The 13,260-nt window shown below is 42.1% G+C and overlaps 1 pseudogene; it reads right to left on the reverse strand.

Moving 5' to 3' along the window:
* LOC142388029 (NLR family CARD domain-containing protein 3-like) overlaps positions 1–13,260 on the reverse strand; it is a 483,074-nt pseudogene that overhangs the window by 443,509 nt on the left and 26,305 nt on the right.

Genomic DNA, 13,260 nt, shown 5'->3' on the forward strand with positions numbered 1-13,260 from the left:
TTTCTGTTCCTTTTTTCTCTACTTCGCTCTCCCTCTCTCTCTGTCCCCGGGTCCGGTTCGGCACTATTATCATATCATGTTAAATATTGTAACAAAAATAAATAAATAAAAATTAGGAGTTGATGGGCATCAAGGGGAGCTTTACATTCATAAAGCTTCCCTTGGCATAGCAAATGTGTTTAGCATAAACGGTATTCAGATTACAATTCTGCTGCCATAATGCTGGACAGGACAAGGGTAAAAAAAATAAAAAATAAAAAAATAAAAAAATAATAATAACGTGTGCCATGTTTTACCACATGCCCAAACATATTTAAGGGAAAGTAAAGGACACTTAACTTTATTTGTACAAATTCCCACAGTTTCCTGTCTTCTTCTTTCATTTCATCAGTGATCATACTGAACTACAACAAAAGTGCACAAAAGTGCTGGCAACTCCAAAATCGACCTATATGCTGACGACACCATTTTGTATTCAGTGGGCCCTTCTCTCCACTCAGCGGCAGCCACACTTCAACTTAGTCTCACCTCTGTTGAACAGCATTTCCATAGTCTCCACCTTCTCCTCAATACCACAAAAACCAAATGCATTATCTTCAACCGGAAACACACTTCCCCTTCTGCCCCAAAAATCCTCTGTGCTGGTGGCTCTGAGCTGGAGTTTGTGTCCTCTTATAAATACCTTGGCCTCTGGTTGGACTCCTCCCTCTCTTTCACCACCCACATCAAGCACCTACAGTCTAAAGTCAAAGCTCGCCTGAGCTTCCTTTACAGAAACAAGGCCTCATTCACCCGTGCAGCCAAACACAAACTTGTAAAAATGCCCATTCTGCCCATCCTCGACTACGGTGACACCATCTATAGAGCAGCTTCCCACTCCACTCTTAGTAAACTGGACCCCCTCCATCACTCCGCCATCCGTTTTGCCACTGGAGCTCCATTCACAACTCACCACTGCGACTTATATAAGTTGGTTGATTGGACTGTCTTTGGACGTAGTGCCTTCCGTTTTGCTGCAGCATACGACTGGAATGCACTTCAACACACCCTGAAACTGTCTGTCCTCACCCCAATCTCTGTCTTCAAAACAAACCTGCTCCAAGCCACAGTTGATTCCTGCAATTGTTAATATGCCCTCCTGCCATACTGGTTACTGTTTGTCTGTATTTTGTTTTGTACTGTATTTATTTATTTTATTATTTTTATTGATTTCTTTTGTTGTGTATTTTATATAACCCTATTCTTTTAACTGTTAGCTCCTCCTCCCCCTTCCCTTTATCGAGCCTCTGCTCGTTCAGGCTGCTATTGAAAATAAGAATTTTTGTTCTTAATTGCTTGCCTGGATAAATAAAGGTAAATATAAAAATACAACTACATACTTTGTAATCATTTTATAAATTTCTCAGTTTCACTTAAATTCATGTGTTTAAACAAAAGGAATGATTAGATTCAAACATTCCTTAAACATTCTCTAAATCCTGTGTCTGTTTTCATCAAAATCAGAAGAGAGAAACAAGCGACCAGACTGGTCGAGTTGAATTATTGTTAATATTTTAGATGATTTTGACAGTTTTTAGTGCTCTGAGCAGTGCTGTTATATATCAGAATATCTCAGATTATATTAAAATATGTTAATGAGTGGAAAGACCTCTGATTTTTCACATTTTGGTGTTGATCTGAATATGAATATTCCTGCCTCTGACTGCAGGATGATCATTTAAAACACAACTCTAACTGATGGTATTTTAGCATAGCACTTCCTTTGTTTTCTTCTGAGGGTTTCTCTGACTTCACAGACTTGCTGATCGATCATCTCAGCGAGGGAATTGATTTCAGCGGGAGCTCAGAGATGCTTCTTCATCCTCCATGTTCACCAGCATCTCCTCCTCCTGTCCCAAACTGAGAAGCTCTCTGACTTCAAGCCTCTTTGTGCTCTGTCCTCACACCTAAACTCCACCTGAGAGGCAGCACAAGCTGAAACTCTGACTTTATTTCTTCCTTTATCTGGGTGACCTGGAAGGAATCTGAAACATACAGAGACTCTGCACTGCGAGATTATTATTAAGACGATGACTGTGAACTGATCAACAGACTTTGCAGCAGTTTGTGAACAGATGCTCTCCATCCCAGTTCCAGCAGTTTTTCATCCCAAACTCCAATTAAAGTCTGAAGAATTCAGAGATGGTCCAACTGAGTCTGTAGGTCCTCACATCTTCAACCACACTCTGAAAAATGCTGCAGTAAGGTCCCAGTGTCAGAGTGAAACATTCCTGTTAGTTATAGTGCGTTTAGCTACATCAAATATTCTGATATTTTTGCTCTCTGGGTCTTATAACAAAGCAAACTTTGAATATTTGGCACTGAAAGTGCTCCTATCTGTGTATTTAAACAGCGTGTTTCAATGTGATAAAGATGATTCCCATAAGAAGAGAACTGCTTTTCTACATGACTGAGAACAGGCTAATGTGTGTAACATCTGAAATAAAACTGTAGAAAAAGGAGACACCTGATGGAGGACATTTAGAGGCATTCCTTTTTAAATGTTTGGTGATCTGATCTGTCAGTGTTAAAGAAGCAGAAATGAGAAACTCCTCTGAAGCTGATCAGAAATTGAGGTTTTACGGAGCACCAAAGAAAAATGTTTCATCGATATCAAACGTTAAACTTGATCAGTCAGTCACATTTTGTCAAAATGTTTCATCATGGATCAGCCTTTAACGTTTAAAGACATTCACTTCAGCCTTCCTATCTGAGGCGCAGGGTTTTACCAACCTGGGTCAGTCCAACACAAGTCATGTGACGAGACTGTGTCTAAAAGATGGATCAGAGCCAGCTGTGATTGGCTGACCCGCAGATGAGAGAAATGATGGTATTTGAAAATAAAACTGCTCTTTTTCAGTCAGTTTAGTGTGTGCTGCTGTGAGCTCTCAGGTCGGGTGCTGTATGTAATGACATGCTTCAGGGTTACTGACCGTAGTTTGAGTCCAACGTGTGTTTGCATAGTAGCACAGAGCTGTGAGACAGATCTCAGTTCAGGCCCACCTGCAGAAGAGTGAGAGCTGAAAACACAGAAACATCTGGACACATGTTCATACCACAGAAAACACAAAGGCAGGATGTAGAATTTAAAGGATAAAACGATCTTATCAAGCAGAGCATTTGAAAAATCCCGAGGTTCAGTATGATCACTTTAAATCATGTGAGTAATTTAGCTGAATGTGTTTAAATGACAGAAGCTGGAAGTGTTGCTGAGTGACGAGGCGTTTAGGAGCCGATGGAGCCGACACTTCTTTTGTTCTGAGCCGAATGATCTGGATCTCTAAAAAGAGCCAAAGTTCACCTCACTGATCCAGAACTGTAAAACCTGAGTTAACTTACCGAGCTGATGACCAGCGTTCGCACACTGCCTGGTGGGATCCGACTGTTCGGGTTAGTGGAAGCAGATAACCAGAGGATGCCCTGAGGGGTGAACCATGAAGCCAGATTCATGTATTAGCAGGTCAGCTGAGCCCAGAATCAGAGTTTTCAGGGTCACGAGTGTGTTTAACCCTCCAGATCACCATGGTAACATAGACTGAAGACAGGCAGTTTATGTTCAGTTTGGAGGTTCCTGATGATATCCCACAAAGTCAAATCAGACTGAAACATTTAAATAAATGAATCTGTGTCGACGCCAGACATCAAAACCAGACCGAAAGCACTCGTTATGACTCATGTTGAAGAAACCATACAGAGATATTAAATCAGTGATTAAACCATCATCTACATGAAAGTGAACCAAACCGAGTCCCGAGGTCTCAGTGAGCAGCAACAAAATAGGACATTAAGATCTAAAAGTCAACAGAAGCATTAGATAATGCAGAGAATAAAGAGCAATAAAAACTAAATCTGAGATTTTAAAGCTGCAGATGAGTCCTGATGATCTGAAGATGAATATTCAGTATTATTGCACATGAAAAAGTCTCCAGTATGAAGCAGTTTGAGTCTCAGCCTGGTTGTCCTGGTCCTGATGCTGCTTAGCTTCTTCCTGAGGGGGGGTGAACAGACGGTGAACAGGGGGAGGAGTCCTTCATGACACCAACAGCCCCGCTCCTACAGCAGCTGATGGAAATGTTCCCAGCTGTTTTCCAGCTGCTGCTGATCTTCTGTGCAGACTCAACTACCTGCTGCCTCCACAGAAATGTGAGAGAAATCAAACACGAGACATTCAGAAATGTGGAAGGATGCAGCCACAGAAACGATGCTTCACTCAGTGTGAACATGAAGCAGGCAGACACACAACATGTGTGTAACACACAGAGGAAGAAGAAGCTGCTCCAGGGAGCACAAACAGTGGATGTTAAAGGAAGAAATAAATGTAGAGGAGTGGAAATATGAAGCAGCATCAAATATAATCAAACAGTTATTGAAGTGAGAAAAGAACACGCTCACACCACAACACGTAGTGAAAGTTAGACACGTTTGTGTGTCCTCCATCAAATCTGCTCCTTGTAGCAACAAGTGAGCTGAGTGAGTCCACAGAATAATCAGGAGTGTGACAGCGAACACATCAACGTGGACATTTTGTCCGTCAGTGAGCTGCAGATGCAGGAAAATGAGTGTCAGACAGCAGCAAGAAGCCTCCCACAGCAGTGACCCCGAAGGAGCTCTGAGATGTGACGTCAGCACTGATGCAGTTGGTTGGTTTGGACAGCAGGTGGCGCTGCTGCACCAACACAAACAGGAAGCTCTGACATGTTCTGAACTCCTCACAGCCACCTTCCCTCAAATGTCCCCCGAAGCAGCTCTCAGGTTAAAAACTGCTGCAGCTGGATGAGACTGAAACCCAAAGCACCATCTTTGTGTAGTTTCTGCTCCACAGCAGAGTGAGCAGCACTGATGTCCCTGTAGCTCCAACAAAAAGGGAGAAACAAGGACAAACAGCAGTCTGATACCTTCTGAATGTGAGCGACAGCTGGAAGTTACCTCCATACAAGGTTTGCTTCCTGACTGAAAAACTCAGAACAAAGAAGTCCTCCCAGCGGAGCTGTTAGAGGACAAAAATAACTTTTTCTGTTCTTAGAGGTAGGGTGACCATGCGTCCGTATTTCCCGGGACATGTCCGTATTTCACGTCCTGTCCTGGGCGTCCCGTGAAATACGGACATGTCCCGGGAAATACGGACGCATGGTCACCCTATTAGAGGTGATTTACTGAAAGGACACTGAAGCACACCTGGATCATAGGGACGAGTATCCAGAGAAGTCTGAGTATATTTGACCTGCACTCGTATTTAAAATGTTCAGTTTAAGTTCACCTGACATGTTGCTGTCATTGTTCGTATGTTTCGGCATCAAACACATTAGTTGGAAAATTCAGATTTTTGAGGACAACAAATGTGTATGTGTGCATGTGTATTCCCCTGGTGGTGTTCACAGTTAACTTCAAGCTCAGTTAAAGGTGGATTTCAGGGAGCAAAGAGAGCAAGAGCAGCTCAGCTGTAGACTTTAAAGAACAACGGTGAGACAGAAACAAGGTGCCTTTAGCTCAGCTGGTGCAGGGGCTCCGTGTACTGAAGCTGTAGGTCCTCACAGGTCCCAACCCCGGTTCCCAGCCGCCCGGGTCCCAGCCGCCCCGGGTCCCAGCCGCCCCGGGTCCCAGCCGCCCCGGGTCCTTTGCTGCAGGTCATCCTTCCTCTCTGGCTACTTCCTGTTCATCTTGCTGTCAATTAAAGGCCGTCTGTCATGGTCTATGAATCTTTGCTAGTGATGGAGAAACCGAAGCTTTCTGAACCACTGAATCAATAGCCGCTTTCGGGCTGTAGGAACCTTTGGCAGTTCTAATAACCTTTTAATCCGCGGGGCCGTTTTCTCCCGTGTTCGGACATACAGGAACTCGGGGCTTTCTCCCTTAGTTCCTATAACTATTTAGCTCCTTCTCCGAGGTCGGGTCTTTTCATGGTTCTATAGAACTAATCTAACGGAGGTGTGTGGTGGTCGGTAGCTACGCCCCATGTCATGCTATCACGGCTGAAATGTCTCCTCATATGACACAGACACAACCGGCGGGTGTTTAATAAGTTAAACTTACACTGGTCTCATTTGTCTGCAGCGCTCTGCTCTCCTTTCTTCCTTCATGAAATAAAAAAGTATCTCCTGACTCTCTCTGTGAGCTCTTCCAGCCTCGATATTAGACGCCTGATGTGATCGTCCATGATTAATATCACCATCATGCAGACCATAAACACAGTGGCCTCCCCACTCTCCATATTAGCTTCTTGGTGGTGTTTTTTTTACTCTCCTTACTTTTACCGTTTTGTTTTGTGTTTGAATGTAGCGCTAAACGGCTAACGGCTAACAAGTCACTGAAGCATACGGCTGCGCGCGGCGCATCAGTCCCTATCAGGTCCCGACTCATGTGCGAATGCAGACTGAAACAGTTCCGCTGGGGAAGGATAGTTATCAGAACGAAATTCGAGGAGGGTAGTTCTGATAACTACTTTCTTAGAACGGTCTGTCCGAAAGCGGCTAATATGAAGCCATTGTGTAGAAATAGTTCAGTGTTTCAAAGCATTTGATTGAATGAATTATGGCGCCATCTGCTGGCCACCCTTCAACAGCATTTTAAAGGGCAGGGTGTCATAAAACAACGAGACACTGTTCTGCATAACAATAAAGGTTCGATGAGCATCTTCAAATGTTTGACTGTTTTATTAGAGACATTAATAATGTACTTGTGTTATAATGTGATTGTGCCATCATAAAATGTAACAGAGATATGATTTACTTTATAAAGGTTCAAAGATGTTTATTTAACAAGATCATTTCAGCTGAGTATCCTCCTGGCTCCCGGGAAAGAAAAGTGTTGCCATATCGCTGTTTTTTTCATCTTTCCCAACTGTTTGGGAGGCAGTAATAAAAATAATAATAATAATAATAATAATCAAATGTTCCTTTCAGGTTCCCACATTTCCATCAGGTTAGTCGTCTCTAAAGCTGCTCATCTCTGACTGAATCACACCGACAGCTTTTCATTTCCACTGATGGATTTAAAGATTAAAAGATGAAAGATTTACAAATCAAATCAAATCAAATCAAATTTATTTATAGAGCACATTTCATGTACAAACAATTCAAAGTGCTTTACATAAAATAAAAGCATTGCAGCAGGGAGTGGAAGAAGCATTAAAATACATAAAAGAATATAAAGAGAAACAAATAAAATCATTTAAATGAATTTAAAAACAAGCAACAGTCAAGATAAGTTCAAAGATATCGTGCAGATTTCATGCATAGACACATGAGAAAATAAATGTTTTTAACCTGGATTTAAAAATGTCTCCATTTGGTGAAAGTTTAATCTCCACTGGCAGTTTGTTCCATTTGTTTGCAGCATAAAAGCTAAATGCTGCTTCTCCATGTTTAGTCTGGACTCTGGACTGGACCAGCTGGCCTGAGTCCTTGGATCTAAGAGCTCTGCTGGCTTTATATTCTCTGAACATATCACAGATGTATTTTAGGCCTAAACCGTTCTGGGATTTGTAAACCATCAGCAGGCTTTTAAAATCTATTCTGTGACTGACTGGAAGCCAGAGTAAAGATTTTAAAACTGGTGTGATGTGTTCAGATCTCTTAGTCCGGGTTAAAACTCTAGCAGCAGCGTTCTGGATGAGCTGCAGATGTTTAATGCTCTTTTTGGGAAGTCCAGTTAAAAGAGCATTACAGTAATGGAGTCTACTGGAGATGAATGCATGGATGAGTTTCTCCTGGTCTTTTTGGGAGAGGAAACCTTTAATTCTGTTGATGTTTCTGAGGTGGTAAAAAGCTGCCTTGGTGACAGCTTTGATGTGGCTGCTGAAAGTCAGATTGAGTCTATCAACACTCCGAGGTTACCAACTTGGTCAGTGATCGTAAGGTCCCGAGTCTCAAGATATTTACCAACGCTGACCCTCTTCTCTTTGCTCCCAAACAGAATGATCTCAGTTTTGTCTTCATTTAATTGTAGAAAATTCTTTCTCATCCAGGTGTTTACTTCCTTCAGACACTGACACAGTACGTCTGCTGGGCTGCAGTCGTCCGGTGACAGAGACACATAAAGTTGTGTATCGTCTGCATAACTGTGATAATCGATGTTAAAGTTCTGCAATATCTGACCCAAAGGGAGCATATACAAGTTAAACAGAAGAGGTCCAAGAATTGACCCCTGGGGGACTCCACAAGTCATGGCCACTCGCTCAGATTCATAGCTGCCAATTGTAACAAAATAACTCCGGCCTTCTAAGTAGGACCTGAACCAGTTAAGGACCGCTCCAGAAAGTCCAACCCAGTTTTCCAGCCTGTGCAACAGGATTCTGTGATCTACAGTATCAAACGCAGCGCAGAGGTCCAACAGAACCAGGACTGAAACATTACCAGAATCAGTATTCAACCTGATGTCGTTTAACACTTTGACCAGAGCTGTTTCAGTGCTGTGATGACATCTGAAGCCTGATTGAAACTTATCAAGACTTCCACTTTCATTCAGAAAGTCGTTGAGCTGGTTAAATACAACTTTCTCAATAATCTTAGATATAAAAGAGAGATTAGAGACAGGTCTGTAGTTGTTCATCATAGAGGCGTCTAGAGTTCTCTTCTTTAGGAGGGGCTTAATGGCAGCTGTCTTTAGTGACTTGGGAAAAATGCCTGATGCCAGTGAGCTGTTAACTATTCGTAGGAGATCACTTTCTACTGAGGTAAAAACAGTTTTTAAAAAGTCAGATGGTATTATGTCCAGAGTGCAAGTGGTTGATTTCAGATGCCGAACTGTTTCCTCTAGGATTTTTAAATCAACAATATTAAATTGTGAAATAACGTCAGTTATTTCTAGGTTTTAGACACAGATTAGTTTTCTTGTTTGTCTGTGTTGCGTGAATGTTTTGTCTAATCGTTTTGATTTTTTGGCTAAAATAGTTGGCAAATTCGTTGTATTTCTCTGTAGAGAGAAGGTCTGGGTTTGACTGTTTAGGAGGATTTGGGAGTTTTTCAACCATAGCAAACAGAGTTTGAGAATTGTTGACATTCTTATTAATCATTTCAGATAAATGCAGCTGTCTGGCCTTGCACAGCTCATTGTTATAACTACGCAGGCTTTGTTTGTACAGCTCATAGTGAATCTGAAGCTTTGTTTTCCTCCATTTACGTTCAGCTTTCCTGCATTCTCTTTTTAGGTTTTTGACCGTAGTGGTGTTTCTCCATGGGGTTTTCTGTTTGATCAAGGTGCTCTTGATTCTTATCGATGCAACAGCTTCCATTACATTCAAAATTTTCAAGTTGAAATGATCCAGCATTCCTTCAACCGACTCTGCGCTCATTGTTGGTAACATAGCTATGGCCTCCCTAAACTGAGCACTTGTTTTCTCATTGATGTACCTCTTCTTAACTGAGAAGCTGGTTGTTTGAACATTCTGAGTGATCAATAAATCAAATAAAATACAAAAATGGTCAGACAAGGCCAAATCAATAACCACAACAGAAGAAATATCAACACCTTTAGAAATGAGCAGGTCCAGAATGTGACCTCGAAGGTGGGTAGGTTCTGTTACATGTTGCCACAAACCAAACATGTCCAGCACAGAAGAAAATTCTTTGGCAGTACCATCCGTCATATTATCCATGTGAATGTTAAAATCCCCGGTCAAGATAAAATGGTTAAAATCAGTCGAAATAACAGACAATAATTCAGAAAAATCATCAATAAAACTTGCACAGTATCCTGGAGATCTGTAAATGATTAAGAACAGGATTTTAGGAACACCCTTTAAAATAAAACTCAGATATTCAAAAGAAGTGAATTCACCAAATGAGATCTCTTTACACTGGAATGTATCTTTAAATAAAGCAGCTTCTCCCCCACCTTTCTTACCATTTCGGCATTTATCCATAAAACTAAAGTTTGGAGGGGCTGCTTCATTAAGAACAGTAGCACTTGTGCTCTCTGTTAACCATGTTTCTGTCAGAAAAAGAAAATCTAAATTGTGTGAAATTATGAAGTCATTAACTAACAGTGACTTATTGGACAGAGATCTAATATTAAGTAAGGCTAGCTTTGTGGAGTTTACACTGGTCTCTGTTGTATTCTGAGTTGTACGTGGTACCGTTAACAGATTAGATAGATTCACCCAGGAAGTTGACTGTTTTCGATTCCTTCTTTTACTAACTAATACAGGAATCCTATTGGGTCCCAGCTTGTTCTCAGAACAGCTGTCAGTAGTCGAATGACTATAGCAGGGACCCTGAACACATCATGGCATGGTATCTTTGTTTTGAACAATGCTATCTTTGTTTTGAACTCTGGATGTTCTGCTGCTCCTTGAACATCCTGCACATCCCCTTGTGTCCTGCTCTGCCAGGACAGATGATGTAAGAGGAGGAGGAGGGGGTGCCCTGCGTTTCTCGGTTGATGGTGGTCGCTGGAGTCCTGACTGGGATAGAGACATCCTTTAGAGACCTTGGGTGATGTGGAGTAAAGGGTCTGGTGAGGGGGAGGGCTGGGGGTTGTTTGCCTCGCTGCTGTGTCCTTCAGTCTAATCTGTACAGTCATGTTTGGGTTTGCCGTCCCAACAGCATGACGTAAATGTGCACCAAGTAATCTGCATCCAGTTCGATTGGGATGCACGCCATCAGGTCTGAAACGCTCCTTACAGTTCCAAAAGATATTAAAGTTATCAATGAACTTAATCCCATGGGCGATGCATGCATTTGACAACCCTGTGTTTAGGCCAAGAAGTCTGCTGAAAAGTTCAATTCCTTTACCCACAGTAGGAATGGGGCCAGAAATGGAGACACGGTGTGCTCCATAGTGACACAGTCACTCCAACAGCAGAGAAAAGTCTTTCTTCAGGATCTCAGAGCCAGTCTTCCTTCTCAGAATATCAAAAGACCCTGTGTGGACAATGATCCTCGTGCCATCTGGATGAGTAGACAGAATGGTCGGCAAAATATCTATCAGTTCCCGGACTGATGTATCAGAAAAAGTTATATTTTCCGTCTTTGCCATTCTGACATGCTGTGTTATAGAATCCCCGATTAGAATGGTGTCTATTCCTTTTTGTGTGGAGGTGTCGATCGCTTCTGTAGTCCTCACCTTGGTTGTGGGATTTGGGCTTCTCCTGATGATCTGGTTAGCCCTTGGCTGAGTTTTGGGGCCAATTTACAGATTAAAAGGCAGTTTTTAAAGGCAGAAAATGAAGCCGAGAGAATAAAACAGGTGTCAAACTTTAGACTGTGGCTGTTCTTTGAATTCAGATGGAACTGAAGGTTTATGGATTGTTTCCATTACTGATCATTTCTAACCCAACTTTCACAATATTATAGCAAAGGGAGAAAAACACAGAATACCAACACACACCAACAGGATATAAATCATCATCATCATCATCATCATCATCATCATCATCATCATCATCATCATCATCATCATCATCATTCAGTCACACAAGCTGCTGCTGCTTCATCCTCTCAGCTCGCATCGGCCTGTTCATCACCATCACTTCCATCTGTAGAGAGAAGAAGAAATAAGAGAGGAGATAAAGGAGTGTTTCAGAGCATCTCTTGCTCATTTGTCAGCTGCCATCAGCTTTAATAAATATAATAAATAATAAATAAAGTACTGCTGAGAGCTGCAGGGACCTCCAACCCTCTACTGACCTCAGAGTCTGCAGTTTGTTGTGTGGACTCTTCACAAGATCAGACAGCTCCTTCACATCTGATTCATTCAGGTTGTTCAGACTCAGGTCCAGTTCTGTCAGATGGGAGGGGTTGGACTTCAGAGCAGAGACCAGAGAAGCACAGCTGATCTCTGACAAACTGCAGCCCCTCAATCTGAATAAAGAATAAAACATGTGAGCTGAAGCCAACAGGATGCAGGTTAAAACAGTCCAACAGAACAAGTGAAAAAGAGCTCTCATTAATATTAATGACAACATGCTGCTGCTTCAATAAAGACGGAGTGACTTCAGCTCTTAAACTCTGCCAGCTCCACCAGTGGCTCCATCCATACAAACTCATGTTGTGCAGCCAAATGATTCAAGTTTCAAAGAAAACAAACATGTCAGGAGGAACTTTGGAGCAAATGGGAACAAACTGATAGAAATGGAGATCAGGTTTACTGTTTTATTGAAGGTTAAAGGCACAAAAACATGGTGCAGTGATGTTTAATGTAATCATGGAATCAAACTTCTTTAAAGAGTCGACAGCAGCAGAACTTGTTACTGTGACTTGTTGTGTTTGAATATTTCAGTCAGTGCAAACATTACAGAGCCTTAGAAAAGTGTTGGAAGCATCAAGAGGTGGACTGATTGATCAGTTTGGCTGATTAATGGATGCTGATGGACGCTTTGACTAACTATCAGAATCAGTGGAGTTTGAGGCTGATGGTTGGGAGACCTCCTCCATCTCCAGCAGGAAGCTACAAAGCTGAAGTCAAGGAGGAGTCAGAGTGTTAAGTTCAGGGTTTCCATTCAGTCTTTAAACATCACAGCTTCCATCAGAGTCACATGATTTAGAAGCAGCCAACCTGGAGCGGTGGGCAGCAATTTAGCGCCCGGGGAGCATGGGGGTACGGTGCCTTGCTCAAGGGCCCCTCGACCGTGACAAGGAGGTGGACTTATTTTTAGAGTTTCTCATGTTCAAAACGGACAGCAAAACTAAATCTACACTTCAGGACGTACTGTGATAGAAAAAATCTGATCCTTTATGCTCACATTATCATTTCTACTTCTGTGTAACTGCTTATGTTGACGTATACATGAGATTAATAGCTGCACTCTGGAGATCACCACTGACCGCTCTAAGAACTGAGTGTCCCACAGCCTGGGCGGTATCAACACCACTATCTGCTCCCCGCAGGACAGAAGGAAATGTCTCATGCATAGACGCAAGCATCCGTCTTCTCTGCCCTATAAAAGCTTCCTGAGAACTCTGCATCTCTGAACATTTGCATCACAGCTTCTGTATGTAAACGTTCTCTTGCTGCAGGATAATTAATGTCCTCTGCTTTTGAACTTCAGACCGTATTCCTGAGTATTCTTATTCATTTTCCTGACATACTGAAAACATGCAGTCATCATGACTCTGAGGAGTCTGGGGAGGAAATATCTCATAAAAACAGCAACATTTCTGTGGACTGTGGGGAGCTGTTGTTGGAGAGCTGTCTTTATCTGTCTGATAAAAAGCTGTAAAATATCCTTTTTTGTGCCATTTTAATATTAGGAGTCAGACTTGGTGAGCAGTAGGACTTGCAGAT

The sequence above is a fragment of the Odontesthes bonariensis genome, chromosome 2 (assembly GCF_027942865.1).
Source record: "Odontesthes bonariensis isolate fOdoBon6 chromosome 2, fOdoBon6.hap1, whole genome shotgun sequence".
Taxonomy (NCBI): domain Eukaryota; kingdom Metazoa; phylum Chordata; class Actinopteri; order Atheriniformes; family Atherinopsidae; genus Odontesthes; species Odontesthes bonariensis.